The 16,870-nt window shown below is 43.6% G+C and overlaps 1 protein-coding gene across 3 annotated transcripts in view; it reads right to left on the reverse strand.

The window, feature by feature from the left end:
* The window catches only part of PTER (phosphotriesterase related), a 77,146-nt gene extending 60,868 nt beyond the window's left edge, over positions 1-16,278 (reverse strand). For 2 of the 3 annotated variants that reach the window (XM_011968107.1, XM_011968105.1), the window contains exon 1: positions 16,174-16,272. The gene's annotated coding sequence lies outside the window, so the exon portion shown is untranslated. Of the gene's footprint in view, positions 1-16,173 lie in introns of all 3 variants that reach the window. The other variant, XM_011968106.1, reaches the window with a different exon arrangement.
* Between the last annotated feature and the right edge of the window lie 592 nt (positions 16,279-16,870).

Raw genomic sequence — 16,870 nt, forward strand, 5'->3', positions numbered from 1 at the left:
GATACAAGTTGTATGAGTGTATGTGAAGAGATGTTACATGGGCTGTAAATGACCTCCCTAGAAGCTTCTCCATTTGTTCACATCTGTTTAAACATTAAACGAGGTGGGGATATATGTATAGTAGAAAATCAGACAGGCCATTTTGTTACAAGGAATGTGAAACCTATTGATATCTTTCTCGATATGAATTCTTTTTCTGATGTCCCATTAGGCAAACCATACTTAAAGGAACCATATTCTAGTATTTACTTTACTATAAACTTAGTATAAACAACAGATTATTACAAACAGATGCATGAAATAAAAATACCTCACAACCCAGAAGTTCCAGATTGTTAATTATTTATTATCATTCTTCATACTGCTTGTGAGTAAGAATAGAGGCACAAGTATAAAATAATGGTGTCTTTATAGTAGCCCTCAGATACATGATGCTGACTGCCTAAGCAACTGAAAACGGTTGGCTATAGCCCAAACAAAAGTTTATAAAATCCACTATCTAGGCATATACGTATATATGTGTGTGTGTGTGTGTATATATATATAAAATATATATGTATATATGTGTGTGTACCTATATATACACACACAGTTCTTAGTTTCCAATAATCACAGCACAACTACAGAAACTACTCTGAAACTTTCGTGCCCACTTGACCAGGAATAATTTTATTCTTTAGTGGATGGTGAAATAAGTGTTTTTTTTTTTTAAAAAAAAATCAATAACCTGGCCAGGTGCAGTGGCTCATGCCTATAATCCCAGCACTTTGGGAGGCTGAGGCAGAAGAATCACCTGAGCTCAGGAATTCAAGATCTGCCTGGGCCACATAGTGAGACCTCACCTCTATTATAAAAAATAAGAAGAAATCGCTGGACACAGTGGCTCACGCCTGTAATCCCAGTAATTTGGGAGGCCGAGGCAGGCAGATCACTTGAGGTCAGGAGTTTGAGATCAGCCTGGGCAATATGGTGAAACTCCATCTCTAAAAAAGTACAAAAATGAGCTAGGTGTGAGGGCATGCCTGTAATCCCACCTACTTGGGAGGCTGAGGCAGAAGAATCACTTGAACCTGGGTGGCAAAGGTTGCAGTGAGCCAAGATCATGCCACCGCACTCCAGCCTGGGTGACAGAGCAAGACACTGTCTCAAAATAATAATAACAATAATAATAAATGAGGAAGAAGCAGAAGTAGAAGAAGAAGAGGAAGAGGAAGGAGAAGAAGGAGAACCAGCAGCAGCAGCAGGAGAAGAAGGAAGAAGAAGAGGAAGAAGGAGGAGGAGGAGGAAGACGAGAGAAAACAAAAAGTCATAGCTGGGCGTAGTAGTTCACGCCTGTAAATCTCAGCACTTTGGGAGGCTTAGGCAGATGGATTACTTGATGTCAGGAGTTCAGGACCAGCCTGACCAACATAGTAAAACCCCACCTCTACTAAAAATACAAAAATTAGCTGAGCGTGGTTGTGCACACCTGTAGTCCTAGCTACTCGGGAGGCTGAGGCAAGAGAACTGCTTGAGCCTGAGAGGTGGAGGTTGCAATGAGCCGAGATCACACCACTGCACTCCAGCCTGGGTGGGGTGTGGGGGTGTGTGTGTGTGTGTATTTATATAAATTATATATATCCCACTGGTGGTTCAAACTGATTTTAGGTGATATATGGGCATTTGAAACTTTTTTAAACAAGTTTTTATTTATTTTAATGTGTTTTAGAAAAAAGAAAGCAATAAACATTGCAAGCCTGTGATTTCATAGATATTATTGCTTAGGATGGAGCTAAAGTAAAAAAGTGGATTGGTTTAAAGAAAAACTATAAGTAATTAGTGGTAAAGGTAGTACACAGGCATAGCAAACACTCTGGAAGATGATACAAGCATAAATCAAGTTTCACAAGAACTGATGAAAATTATACTGAGTTTCCAAAAATTAAAGGGCTTAGCAACATCTCCACAATGTCTTGTAACGAATTCATTTTATTTCATCTGTTAAAGAACTAACTCCTTTTCTGGGGGTAATAACCCTCCCAACACATCAGATATATAGCTTTGACTTCTAATTAGGCAGAGAAAGCTATTATCCAATTTTATTTATTTATTTTTGAGATGGAGTCTCACTCTGTTGCGCAGGCTGGAGTGCAGTGGCACAATCTTGGCTTACTGCAACCTCTGCTCCTGGGTTCAAGCGATTCTCCTGCCTCAGCCTCCCGAGTAGCTGGGATTACAGGAGCGCACCACCACATCCGGCTACTTTTTTTTGTATTTTTAGTAGAGACAGGGTTTTGTAATGTTGGCCAGGCTGGTCTCGAACTCCTGATCTCAAGTGATCCACCCGCCTTGGCCTCTCAAAATGCTAGGACTATAGGCGTGAGCCACCATGCCCGGCCTATTATCCAATTTTAACTCTTAAACCTTATGATGGTTAATATTGAGTGTCGACTTGATTGGATTGAAGGATGCAATGTATAGTTCCTGAGTATGTCTGTGAGGGTGTTGGCAAAGGAGATTAACATTTGAGTCAGTGGACAGGGAGTGGCAGACCCAGCTTCAATCTGGGTGGGCACCATCTAAGCAGCTGCCAGTGTGGCTAGAGTAAAGCAGGCAGGAGAAGATGAAACAACAGGCTTGCTGAGCCTTCTGGACTTCATCTTTCTCCCATGCTGGAGGCTTTCTGTCCTCAAACATTAGACTCCAAGTTCTTCAGCTTTTGGACTCTTGGACTTACACCAGTGGTTTACCAGGGGCTCTTGGGAGTCACCACTTGGTTAAGCTTACAATAACCCACTGTCGTTCTCCAAGATCCGTCTATCTTCTGCACAGGCCAAATAGGAGAGTTGAACAGGGATCTGGTGGGAATCACTACCCTTGTGTCTTTCAAGTCCTTCATGGTGGCACTAATCTCTGCAGTCCCTCCAGGGATGTGATACTGTTTTTGATTTACTATTTTTCTAGGTAGAGGCAGCTCTAATGGCTTCTATTTGGTCTTTCCCAGCATAGTAGCCCTCACTCTACCAGTCAGGGAGCCACTGTGGGGATTCTGCCAGGTGCTAAGTATGTTTATGCCAATTATGCATTCTGGCACTAGGGAAATGACCACATCATGAGTCCTGGGACCCACTGGACCCACTGTCAGTCAGACCTGAGCTAAAACTCTATTAAAAGATGCTCTTCCAGCTACTCTTGGATAAGGGTTTCAACAATAATTTTCTTTTTTTTTAGATGGAGTCTCACTCACTCGGTCACCCAGGCTACAGTGCAGTGGCGCAATCTTGGCTCACTGCAACCGCCGCCTCTTTGCTTCTGCTGTCCATTATGGTAACGATGCCCACCTTGTCTTTGATGGTTGAGTGTCGCCACTTGGCCTCTGCCACCTTGGGATCCAATTATTCCCACTGCATTTAAATTTTGTAGTTGACTGACTGTGGTTCCCACTGTAAGATCTGGCACACAAAGAAGAGCAATCACAGAGCTCTTCAAGGATGCAGGTGCTCCTCTCACAAATCTTTTCCACAAGTTATTGGTGAAGGACATCTTCTGGGCCCTCCCAGCTGGAATGGGTAGGTCTAAAGTGACTAATCCACTCTAGCATCTTAATCTCCCTAAGCCCTTGGATCCCTTCCTCTACATTAAACCAAGGGAAATCTGGCATTTCTAGCTCACACACAGTGGGTCATCTTTTGTTCCACACTTCAGCTAACCAAACAAATAAACTATTAGAACCTTTTCTAACTCCCTGAGTTGCAACATTAAATGCAGAATCCCTGCTTAGTGGGCCCAAATCAGTAAGTTCAGCCTGACCCAACGTTATATTCCATCCACCATTGTCTCACACCCTTAATATCCATTCCCATGCTTGTTCTCCAGATTTCTGCCTATATAAATCAGAAAACTAAAGCAATTCTTTTGGAGTGTAGTGCACCTCCTGGTGGGTCATACTCTGAACCTCATCTCTAGGGGCCTACTAGGGCCTTAGTCTAGTTATATATCTAGAAGCAAATGGGTTTTGGGAGTGGGTCCTGAGGAGAATCAACATTGTCTTGCCTGGCAACTGCCTCAGGAGAGGCCATCATCACTGTTGCCTCAGGTAGTGCATGGTTAATCTCCTTAGATAAAGGGGGAAAGGCTGTTGGCAGCATGGGTGGAAGAGGGAATGTTGCCACCACTGGGGATGGGGAAGCTGTTTCTTCTGGTAAAAAAAAAGGCTCACAAGAGTTTACAAGTTCAGTGTCCCCAATTTCATCTGGGTCTTCCCACACGTCCCCATTCCAAGTTGCTGGGTCCCATTCTTTTCCAGTCAATGCCCTCACTTTGACAGCAGACATCTAATGAGACTGAGCTCCACCTTTCATTGCAGGTCAGTCACTCACATGATAAGAGCTTGTGTCTGATTTTCCACAATTTGAGCCCTTTGTCTACAGGAGATAAGACTCTCCCTCAGGGCAATCTTAGAAGCCTTGAGGCTCAGTATGTGCTTCTGGAGCTGGAAGTTCGAATCCCTGAACTCATTTATCCTTTGCTTCCTTTACCTTGTCCAGTGAACTTAGTAGTAACCAACCAACTTTATTATATTCCTTTATTCTCCACATATGGTCAAAGGTATTATGTACGGAGTCACTAAACCCCTTGCCCCTCACGAGTGGTGAATTAGGAGTGTCCAATGCATCTCTTTTGCATAACTCTTTAAACAGTTCACACTAAGGACTATCAGCCTTTTCCATACTATTAGAAGTAGAGTACTTAGCATTTTTGGATGTCATCAGATTAAGCACTCAACTCTAGAAACCCCAAAACGAACTAAAGAACTCCATCCTTTTTAAACTCCAGCCCGTTTATCAAGTGACCTGAAAGGCTGCCAGTTTTGAATGGGGTCCAGAACAGGAGAAGTCTCTGCAACAGGTCCAGGTTACTGTGCTAGCTGCCCCGCCACTTGGGCCATATGACCCAGCAGATCCAACGGTGCTTGGGGTGTCAGTGGCAGATAGGGATGCTGTTTGGAGCCTTTGGCAGGCCCCCATAGGTGAATCACAGCAGAGGCTTCAAAGATTTTGGAGCAAGGCCCTGCCATCCTCTGCAGATAACTAGTGTCCTTTTGGGAGACAGCTCTTGGCCTGTTACTGGGCTTCGGTAGAAACAGAACGTTTAACTATGGGTCATCAAGTCACCATGTGACCTGAACTGCTTATCTGACCCACCTAGCCAGAAAACAGGGTGGGCACAGCAGCATTCCATCATCAAATGGAAGTGGTATATAAGTGATCGGGCTTGAACAGGTCCTGAAGACACAAGTAAGTTACATGAGGAAGTGGCTCAAATGCCCATGGTCTCCACTCCTGCCACCCTGCCTTCTCTCCCCAGCCTGCACCACAGGCCTCATGGGGAGTTCCCTATGATCAGCTGACAGAGGAAGAGAAGACTAGGGTCTGGTTCACAGGTGGTACTGCACAATATGCAGACATGAATATATGCAGGCATATATATAAATACATGTATAGTGTAAAGAATATGGACCAAGACCTTATAGTCAGAGATAGTATAGCCACTTACAAAGCTTTTCAATATTTACAGATAAAAACTCTAAAATTTAATACATCATTCTTTGTATAGAAACAACTTATAAAAAATTGTCCTTAATGCTAATGTGAAATCGTTATGTAATATAGTAATAATGAATGTAAACCTATTTTGACCAAGGTATTACTAACACAAAAATAAAAACAGAGAAGTGAAAACAGGTTAACAAAAAAACTGGTGTCACTACATAATACATTACGAAAATTCCACATAAAAAATATTTTACAGGCTTAGTGCAGGGGCTCACACCTGTAATCTTAGCACTTTGGGAGGTTGTAGCCGGAGGATCACTTGAGGCCAAGAGTTCAAGACATTGAAATGAGCAACATAGTGAGAACTTATCTCTACAAAAGTAAAAAAAAATAATAAAAAATTTAAAAAATTAGGTGTGGTGGCATGCACCTGTAGTCTCAGGTATTTGAGAGGCTGAGGTGGGACGATCACTTGAGCCCAGTAGTTCAAGGCTGCAGTGAGCTATGATGGCACCACTGCACTGCAGTCTGGGCGACAGAGCAAGACTCTCACTCAAAAAAAATAGAAAAAAAGGCCAGGTATGATGTCTCATGCCTGTAATCCCAGCACTTTGGGAAGTCAAGGAGGGCAGATCGCCTGAAGTCAGAAGTTCAAGACCAGCCTGGCCAACATGGCAAAACCTTGTCTCTACTAAAAATACAAAAATTAGCTGGGCATGGTGGCGCACGCCTGTAATCCAAGCTCCTCGGGAGGCTGAGGCATGAGAATTGCTTGAACCCAGGAGGCAGAGGTTACAGTGAGCCAAGATCGCACCACTGCACTCCAGCTGAGGCAACAGAGGGAGACCCTGTCTCAAAAAAAAAAAAAAAAGAAGAAGAAAAAAAGACAAAGAAAAAAATCTTTTACAATCTTGATGGTCTATCAAAATAAAAGAGAAAGAATTTTAAAATTAAGCCTTTTGACCTCACCATGGCAACAATAACTAGCAGCAACGGTCCATGAAATGTTTCTACTGCTAAGAAACTGTATGTGTTCTTTAATATATATAACAAATCTAATAATTAAATTCAGTACACAAATAGAACTACGTAGAATCCTCATGGAGAATATTTTAAACTTGAACTTTTAGCTTGAAATATTTTGATCTCTCTATCCAACTACAGTAACAGGCAAAGAATGAAAAGATAACACTTGGGAGGAATGAACATCAACAAGGGGCCCTGCACCAGCCTGACCAACATGGTGAAAACACGTCTCTAGTAAAAAATACAAAAAATTAGACAGGCATTGTGGCGCACGCCTTTAATCTCAACTATTCAGGAAGCTGAGGCACAAGAATCGCTTGAACCTGGGAGGCAGAGGTTGCAGTTAGCGGAGATCACACTGCTACACTCCAGCCTCGGCGACAAACCAACTCTGTCTCAAAAAAAAAAAAAAAAAAGGTAGGGGCGGTGGCATGCATTGCGCATCTATTTGTAAGAGCCTTCTCCCCACCCCCAAACATTCAAGATCAACTATGGCTGCAAGTCAAAGTCTCAGTAATGTCAGTATTTGAAATAGCAAATTCTTTACCACTTATGCACTGAGCTGCTCCGAAATATTTGGCACACAAGAGAAAGAGGAACATTCTTGAAGATGCACTTTACTAAATGATAACAGGGCAAACTCAAAGCAGCACCGAAGCAAAAGGGAATCATTTACATTAGGCCTGACACTTATGCAGAAATGTGAGCGAGACTCACAGGCCCAAGACAACTTCTAATCCTAGATATGGAGGTTGAGAGGACTTGGATGGTCTTTGGCCATGCCATCCCCTCAGGAGGCAGTGTCCTCTGAAGAACACCCAGGAGAGAGCGTGGCTTCCTTGGTGTCAGCCTGTAGGATCCTTCCTCCAACAGCAGGGAATGTTTTTAGAGAAGGTATTGGGCAGAAGGCACTAGCCACGCATGGTGCATCGGTGCATCGGAGGCAAGTGGCCTCTTTGTAAGTTTCTGTGTTCACTGAATTTGCAACATGGCTAATAGGCTCTGAAATCAAAGACTGAACTTGGAGACACTGCAGTCTGAGAGCCTGGGAAACGCTAACTAGGAGAAAGGCACTGACTCATGGAAGTAATAGACATGTCATATGTCAGAGAAGGATAAATAAAAACATGTCTCAAATAATCTAGGCCAAAACTAGGAAAGATGCTCTTCCAGCTACTCTTGGATAAGGGTTTCAATAATAATTTTTTTTTTTTTTTTTGAGACGGAGTCTCACTCACTCTGTCACCCAGGCTAGAGTGCAGTGGTGTGCTCTCAGTTCACTGCAACCTCCACCTCCCAGGTTCAAGCCATTCTCCTGCCTCAGCCTCCTGAGTACCCAGGATTACAGGCATAAGCCACCACGCCCAGCCTCAACAATACTTTTCTACAGAGGGATTGGTAGTTAAAACCATACTCAACTTACTATTGTCTAACATAGGCATGCATACCTCATTTAATCTGTCCCTTATGTAGATATCGAATTTTGCATCACAGGAAGCCATATATTTCATTCATTTATTCTCCTTTTTAAAAAATAACTTTTATTTAAACTTTTTAACATGGACATTCTCAAAAATTCACAAATGTAGAGAGTGTAGTAGAGTGAACCCCTACGCATCCATCACATAGCTTCAACAATACATTTCCACTTAAAACAGTTTTAAAGGGAAAAGTGTTTTACAGCCCATTCAAAACCCCAAGTTTTACCTATATACTCTTATATACCCACATAATGACCCTCTAATATTTCTGACTACCAATTTACTACAAAAGATTCTTTTAAGGATTAAAAAAAAAAAACCCTATTATTCTATTCTGAAGGAACATTGTAAAAGCTCATCAGAATAAAAGACAGTATGCATTATAGATTTGAACAGATAATGTCAAACTGAGGCCTTCTGTGCCTTCACATTCCCCAATATTTCTTTGAATATAAGAGCTTTGCTAGCTGGGTGTGGTGGCTCATGCCTGTAATCCCAGCATTTTGGGAGGCCAAGGCGGGAGGATCACTTGAGCCTTGGAGTTGAAGACCAGCCTGGGCAACAGAGTGAGACTCCATCTCTACAAACAATTTTTTTTAAATTAACCAGGCGTATCCTTGTGCCAGGAGCCAACCTGGTCCTCCCAAAGGGTAGCACCCCAGTGAAAACAAAAGCAAGAGAATAAAGTTCCCTGTAGGTCCTCTGTCCAAAAAAAAAAAAATTAACCAGGCATGGTGCTGAGCGCCTGTAATCCAGCTACTCAGGAGGATCACTTTAGCCCAGAAGCTCAAGTGAGCTATGATCACCACCACACTCAAGCCTGGGTGACAGAGCAAGACATTGTCTCAAAAAAAAACGAAAGAGGCTGGGTGCAGTGGCTCATGCCTGTAATCCCAGCACTTTGGGAGGCTGAGGCGGGTAGATCACGAGGTCAAGAGACTGAGACCATCCTGGCCAACACGATGAAACTCTGTCTCTACTAAAAATATAAAAGTTAGCTGGGCATGGTAGCACATGCCTGTAGTCCCAGCTACTCGGGAGGCTGAGGCAGGAGAATCGCTCGAACTCGGGAGGCGGAGGTTGCAGTGAGCCTAGATTGCGCCACTGCACTCCAGCCTGGCAACAGAGCGAGACTCTGTCTCACAAAAAAAGAAAAAGAAAAAGAAAAGAAAAGAGCTTTTTTAGCTTCTTAGGCTCACATGTCTTCTCAGAGACCTTTCTGTTTTCAGTTGATAATATCGTGACAATTATAAGACACAACATATTTAAGCAAGATAAGCACAAGATACCTCTTTATAGAAAGAGCAGATAGGACCACAGCATATTCTAGAGATCCTCTTGCCCTTTTTGATGGTACACCTAAGTACATGAACTCATCATAGTAAGTTTCTGATTCGGAGAGGAAATTTTTTGGTAAAAATATCTGCGAGTTGTTATAGCAAATATTTGGATGTTTGTGGTTCAGACTGCAAAGTACGCTTGATTATGTACATTTTTTTCTTAACTGCTTGATGAACTCTATTCAATTCATTCAATAATGTTGCTTCCCTTTTTTACCTAATTCATAAATGTTTAAAGTCACAAGCATTAAGCTCTCCTCCAAGTAATGTTAGTTAAAAAGAAGTTCCTGAACCGAGGACATTCTCCAAAGATGTGTAGTCATCACTTGGAAGGTCAAATTTAACAAAGAAAATAACTCCAAAAACAATAGTTTCCAAACAGACCATTACTATTGCAGGGAAGCATTTTGGGCTGAATTGTGTCTCCCCTCAAAATTTGTGTGTTGTAGCCCTAACCCTCACCACCTTAGGATGTGGTTATATTTGCAGATAGTCTTTACAGAAGTAATTAAAATGGGGTTTTTAGGGTAGGTTCCAATCCAATAGGACTGGTGTCCCTATAAAAGATCAGTACACAGACATGCACAGAGGGAAGACTGCCATCTGCAAGCCAAAGAGAGAGACCTCAGAAGAGGCCAACCCTGATGACACCTTGATCTGGGACTTCCAGCTGCCAGAACTGTGAGAAAATAAATGTCTGTTGTTTAAGTCACCCAGTTTGTGGTATTTTGTGATGGCAGTCCTAGGAAAACAAATATAGAGAGTACTGAAGGTCATCTAATCTAAGCTACAGAAATGGCCCTTAATGACACCTGGGGGCTCTGATTTTTTTTTTTTTTTTTTGTTTTGAGACAGTCTCACTCTGTCACCCAGACTGATATGCAGTGGCACTATCTTGGCTCACTACAACCTTCACCTCTTGGGTTCAAGCGATTCTCCTGCCTCAGGCTCCTGAGTAGCTGGAATTACAGGCATGTACCTGGCTAATTTTTGTATTTTTAGTAGAGATGGGGTTTCACCATGTTGGCCAGGCTGGTATCGAACTCCTGACCTCAAGTGATCCGCCCACCTTGGTCTCCCAAAGTGCTAGGATTACAGGCGTGAGACACTGTGCCTGGCCTGCAGGCTCTGAATTCATAAAATGAGAAGAAAATCTGTCAAAAGAGCTGGCCAGGCACATGCAAGTCAACCTAATGCTTTATTTATTTACTTATTTAATAGAGATGGGGTCTCACTATGTTGCCCAGGCTGGTCTTGAACTCCTGAGCTCAAGCAATCCTCCCGCCTTGGCCTCCCAAAGTGCCAGGATTACAGGCATGAGCCACCGTGCCTGGCCAACCTAACACTTTTAAACAAATTCTGATGACAATCAGATGACAGCTCAGGGTATGGGCTCTGACCAAATAAATCTTTATTTCAATTACTCAGTTACATGGTCTGGCTTTATCTGTCCTCCAAACTGTTGGAGAGCAAGACTGATATTTTTAACCTTTCAGATACGCAAGGAATGTAGGAGATGAGACATGTTGAACTGTGAAGGCATAAACATAAGATAACCTTGAAAATTTATGAAAATTTTAAAAATATTTTTAAAAATCAACACAAATAATTTTGAAAATAGTAAGCCACATCAGGAAAGAAATTTTGTGGGTACACAATAACACAAGGATTTTGTGGTCGCAATGGGCTTTCAGTTACACAAAAGGGCATGAAATTTACAATATTTACCAACATTCTCTTCAAAGTGCTTTTCAGACACCAAATAATTACCCAATTAAACCATTGCAAGATAAGTTGCTATTACTCTGAATTTAGTGAAAAGAACTAATAATTATTCTTTTAACAGTTTCTGTGAAGAAAGAACTCAATGTTTACCATATACAAGTGAGGACATCCCACCCTTTTAATGAGTAGGGACAGGGAAAAAAAAAGGCTGATTATGTAAGTGAATTCAGTGGAGGACAGAGATGACTAAGAACCACAATCTGTGAAAACAGAGAATTTAATATGTAAAGCAGAGACCACCACTGGCAAAAGGCTATTTATGAATATTGCCAATACTTGGCATTGCAGACTGACCATAGGAGATCTTCGGTCATGTCCTGAACAACATAATTCATCACACTAGTGCTTGAGGCAGTCATGTCCAAGCAATTTATCATCATCATATCACTCGCCTGAGTATGAGAGGGGGAGAACTTTGATTGTTAACCTCTAGGGAGACTGGATTTATAGCCAGCGTCCCCTAAGAATGCAGCACAGCTCTGCCCAAAGCACAATGCTCCCTGCTTGCCTTCTGTTTAACTCAGAATAAAAGAGTGAACACACTGCCCCCGGGACATTAACAGCAAAACCTAAGTCTGATACTCTTAGATTCGAAATCAGATAGCCAGGAAATCATATTTAAAGTACTCTTTGAAGCTGCCTGAAAAAAATGTATTAGTCAATGGTAAGTATGGATGATTCATTTCAAATGTCCTTCAGTGACAAAATAATTTCTGAAATGCATCCACTGATAACTGCATTTGGGAAGAATCATCTTTTCACAACTCACCCACGAACATTCCTCTGTATTGGAAAACTTGGAAGTGCACTGAAAATTGTTAAAAATATATAAATTGTGTTTTTCAAAGTAAAAATGAAAGCCTTGATTCCTATCCCTTCCAGGCATAGAACCTTAACCTATTTTACACTTTAACTCGGTCTGCCCTTACAGAATGTAATTAAACATCTAAATGTCATTTTTGCCACTTTTGATTAAAATCACAAAGCAGACTGGAGCATGATGGGAACAGCACACCTGCCATCTCCCACACAGTAAAAGGAGCATGATTCATAGGACAAGCCTCTTTCAGGGCCCTCCCCGCAGCTCCCAAGGTATCTGGTAAACCAGAGCCAGAAATCCCCACATACACGCAGCTTATCTGATAATACTCATTACGCAGGCTTGACCAGGCTAGGCCACAGTAACACACAAATCCCCAAATCTCAGGGTCTGAACACAACAAAAGTTTATTTCTAGCTCATCATATATGTCTAACACAGGAAGGCAGGGGGCTCTGCTCATTGTCCTCTTTCTATGACCTGGGCTGAGGCTGCTGCCTCTATCTGGATGGTCACTGTGGCGGAGGGAAAGTGATTGTGACACATCTTTCACTGGCTCTTAACACACTTTTACCTGGAAGTGACACAGGTCACTCCACTTGTGTTTCATTAGCCAAACAAGTCACATGGACATACCTGCCTGGAAGGAGACAGGGAAACGGCTGACACAGCTCTCACGCTGCGCAGGCAGAGAGGTATTTGTACTCAGGAGGTTATTGTTTTGACAAAATAGGTAGAACCACAGAGCCAGTTTATGCCAAATGGAACCAGACATTTTATTTTTCTTATTCTTTCTTTTTTTTTTTTTTTTTTTATTAAGAGATGACATCTATGAATGAGAAGCCTTTTGTTATAAAACTGTTATTAAGGGCCGGGCTTAGTGGCTCATGCCTGTAATCCCAGTACTTCGAGAGGCTGAGGCAAGTGTATAACCTGAGGTCAGGAGTTCAAGACCAGCCTGATCAACATGATGAAACTCCGCCTCTACCAAAAATACAAAAAAATTAGCTGGGCATGGTAGTGCGTGCCTGTAGTTCCAGCTACTTGGGAGGTTGAGGCAGAAGAATCACTTAAACCTGGGAGGCAGAGGTTGCAGTGAGCCAAGATAGCGCCACTACACTCCAGTCTGGGCAATAGAGTGAGACCCTGCCACAAAAAAAAAAAAAAAAAAGAAATCTTATTAGGAAAACCTGGACCACTGTAAATACACTAGAAAGAATAGCTAAAGAAAATAGAACAAAGCCACATTCGATGTATGAAAAAATATTCAACAACTATCTCAGTCAAGTTCCTAGGGATACTGAGCAGACTAGAGCTTGATCAGAAATTCTCAGTATTGTTACTATATGGCTTACTAGGGTATTTAATAGATTTGAAGTTGGCTGGATGCTGTGGCTCACGCCTGTAATCTCAACAGTTTGGAAGGCAGAGGTGGGAAGATCACTTGAGCCCAGGTGTTCAAGACCAGCCTGGGCAACAAAACAAGACCCCCATCTCTATAAAAATAAATAAACAAATAAATATTTTAAAAAGAAGGTATTTGAGGATAAACATTCCTCCTGTATGAACACTTCAAAGCACATGGAAGCAAAGGTGGACGTTTACCAAGCTCCTCTCATGGTATACAGTTCATCATTTTGTCTTTAAGCTTAAATCCGAGAGCAATCTCTAAAACCCTTGCATCAGGGCTGCTTACTCAACTTAAAATAGTCACAGGGATGCTATGGCCAAGCCCTGGCACTGAGTACGGTTATGTACTTCTCCAGATTCTAAATGATCTATTTTTGTGTTCTCTTGCTCTCTGCTTCTATTTGGCTCAAAATTTACTGACACTTCAAAGGATATTAAATTGCATTTTTTTTTTCCAGAAATGCTTCTCACTTTAGCCATATTCAAGGTATTTTCTGTCCTTCACAGGGAAGGGGAAATTTGCCCAGTGAAACTGATCTTTCTGTAAGTCCTTCCAGAAGAGCCACTGTCCTGATTTTCCTCCGGTCTCACTAGCCACCTTCTGGCTGGATCCTCCCCTGCTGACCTCTAAAATACACATTTACTGATTTTTGATTGAATAAACAGACTCTTCCTGACTACCTTGTAATTTCAGCAGCAAATACGACCCAAAATTGGAAGACCTCTGAATCTATTCTGGTTTGAGGGCTGTCCAATTAAAACGGAAAAAAACTGGCCTAAAATATCATTAAATGGTAAAATCAGGATCTTATCTTCATAAATCCATAGATTATTAGATCCACTAGAGACTTAGAGACCACTTAACTTTTTTTTTTCTTTTTTTTTTTTGAGACAGAGTCGTACTCTGTCACCCAGGCTGGAGTGCAGTGGTGTGATCTCAGCTCACAGCCACCTCTGCCTCCCAGGTTCGAGCAATTCTCCTGCCTCAGCCTCTCCAGTAGCTGGGATTACAGGCACACCCACCACCATGCCAGGCTGATTTTTTGTAGAAAAGGGGTTTCACCATGTTGGCCAGGCTGGTCTCAAACTCCTAGCCTCAAGCGATCCACCTGCCTCACCCTCCCAAAGTGCCGCGATTACAGGTGTGAGTCACCGTGGCTGGCCTGAGACCACTTACCTTAATGTGTCTAGAAAACATAGGCAGGCCAGGCACAGTGGCTCACACCTGTAATCCTAGCACTATGGGAGGCTGAGGCAGCCAGATCACTTGAGCCCAGGAGTTTGACACCAACATGGGCAAAATGGCAGAACCCCATCTCTACCAAAAACACAAAAAATAAAGTAGAAAATAAAAACAAGTCGGGCACGGTGGTGTGCACCTGCGGGAGATTGAGCTGGAAGGATAACTTGAACCGGGGAAGTGAAGGTTGCAGTGAGCTGTGATAGCACCACTGCACTCCAGCTTCAGTGAAAGAGTGAGACCTAGTCTTAAAAAGCAAAAGAGGCTGGGCGCGGTGGCTTACTCCTGTAATCCCAGCACTTTGGGAGGCCGAGGTGAGTGAATCACGAGGTCAGGAGTTCAGGATCAGCCTGGCCAATATGGTGAAACCCGGTTTCTACCAAAAATACAAAAATTAGCTGTGTGTGGTGGCGCACGCCTGTAGTCCCAGCCACTCAGGAGGCTGAGGCAGGAGAATCGCTTGATCCCAGGAGCGGAGGTTGCAGTGAGCCAAGATTGCGCCACTGCACTCCAGCCTGGGCAAGGACGAGACTCCGTCTAAAAAAAAAAATCAAAAGAAAACCAACTTGTCGAAAGTCACTGAGCTGGAACCAGAACTAGAATAGGGCTCTACTCATTCTGGGTCCAAAGTTCTTTAAATCAGCAACCCCTCTTCCTGCCTATGTAAGGGTATACCTTTAGTTCCTGTTGACTTGTGATGTACAAAGAATGAGGTGGTCTAAGAGTAAGAGCACACAGGCTGTGGAGTCAGAAAGACTCCACCTTTAAACTTTGTTTCCGTCTGTAAACTTCCCAGCAGTGTGGCCTAATCTTTCTGTACCCTTAGGTTTGTCGTTATCACTAGAATCCTTCACAGGGCTGCAGACTGGATTAAGCAAGAGTGCACAGGACTCAGACATATGACCGCAGGTGATCAGCTTTTACAAACTGCCAAAAAGTATAGACCTGTAATGCCAGCACTTTGGGAGGCCGAGGCAGGCAGACTGATTGAGCCCAGGAGTTCAAAACCAGCCTGGGCAACATGGAGAGCCACTGTCTACAAAAAATACAAAAATTAACCGGGCATGGTGGCACGTGCCTGTAGTCGCAGCTACTCCGGAGGCTCAGGAGGCTGAGGCAGGAAGTTCGCTTGAGCTCAGAAGGTCGAGACTGCAGTGAGCTGTGATCGCACCAAATGCACTGTAGCCTGGGCAGCAAAGCGAGACTCCGAATCAAAAAAAAAAAAGCTTATTAAAGGAGGCTTAGCAGGGAATAGCCGCTCCCACCCAGCACAGCTAACCAATGACGGCCCCGGGCATTGCTGTCGAGTCAAAGGGAGCTACAGCCGCAAGGAACTGGCGCTCTTCGCAACGTCCCTCAAGCACTGAGGGAGAGGCGGCAGGGCCCACGCGCCAGTGGCTTGAAAATACCTTCCTTCCGGCAGGACCCTCGCGCGGAACTCTGCAGCGAACCCCGGCCGCGCGGCCTCCGCCGTCAGGCCCCACTCTTCCTACTGGGCCTATAGTTCCGGCTCCTGCTCTGACTCCTGGGAGCCTTACCTCGGGTACAACGCGCTGCCGTCTCCCCTGGGAACTTCCGCCAGGCCAACTTCCCGGGACTTTTAAGTCTCTCCTCTTCCCTCCCACTTCGCCTTTGGTTCTCTCCCCGCCCCTGGCCCGAGGTCACGCCCTCACCGGGACCTAGGACACGCCCCGTGGGTCCTTGCCACGCCCTGCCTCTTCGTAGGACACACCCTTCAAACCCTCGCCACGCCCCACCCTGGTCCCGGGCCGTTTCCCGCTGGTCTCTGCCTAACCACACCCTCCTGCAGGCGCTGTCTGACTGACTGTCGTTTGGTTGAATGAAAAAAATTCGGGGCTGGATCCCCAAACGGAAAGAAACTGTTGCATTTTCCCCAGATCCTAGTTCTCCATAGAACAGCCTGGAACAAGGGAGCATTCCGTAGCTCTTTTAGTTTTCCCCAAGAATAAATCGGAGGTGGCGCGCTGGCAATTTGATGTCACAGTGGGTTCTGGATCCTCATGCTGCAAAGGGAGAACTTTGGTTTTGTGTTCCCACTTGTCACTGTTTCCTGCCCTGGGGCCGCGTTTCCTTCTCTTTAGAATTAGAGTGCGGTGCTAGAGCACTTGAACTGGCCCTGGTGCTTGCTGTGACTGAAATAAACTTAGTGAGTATGTGTGAGTCTGTTGGCAAAACATGATGCTTGGAGCAGCTGCCACAATGAAGAGTCATACC

Source organism: Mandrillus leucophaeus, unplaced genomic scaffold (assembly GCF_000951045.1).
Source record: "Mandrillus leucophaeus isolate KB7577 unplaced genomic scaffold, Mleu.le_1.0 Scaffold83, whole genome shotgun sequence".
NCBI classification, from domain to species: Eukaryota; Metazoa; Chordata; class Mammalia; order Primates; family Cercopithecidae; genus Mandrillus; species Mandrillus leucophaeus.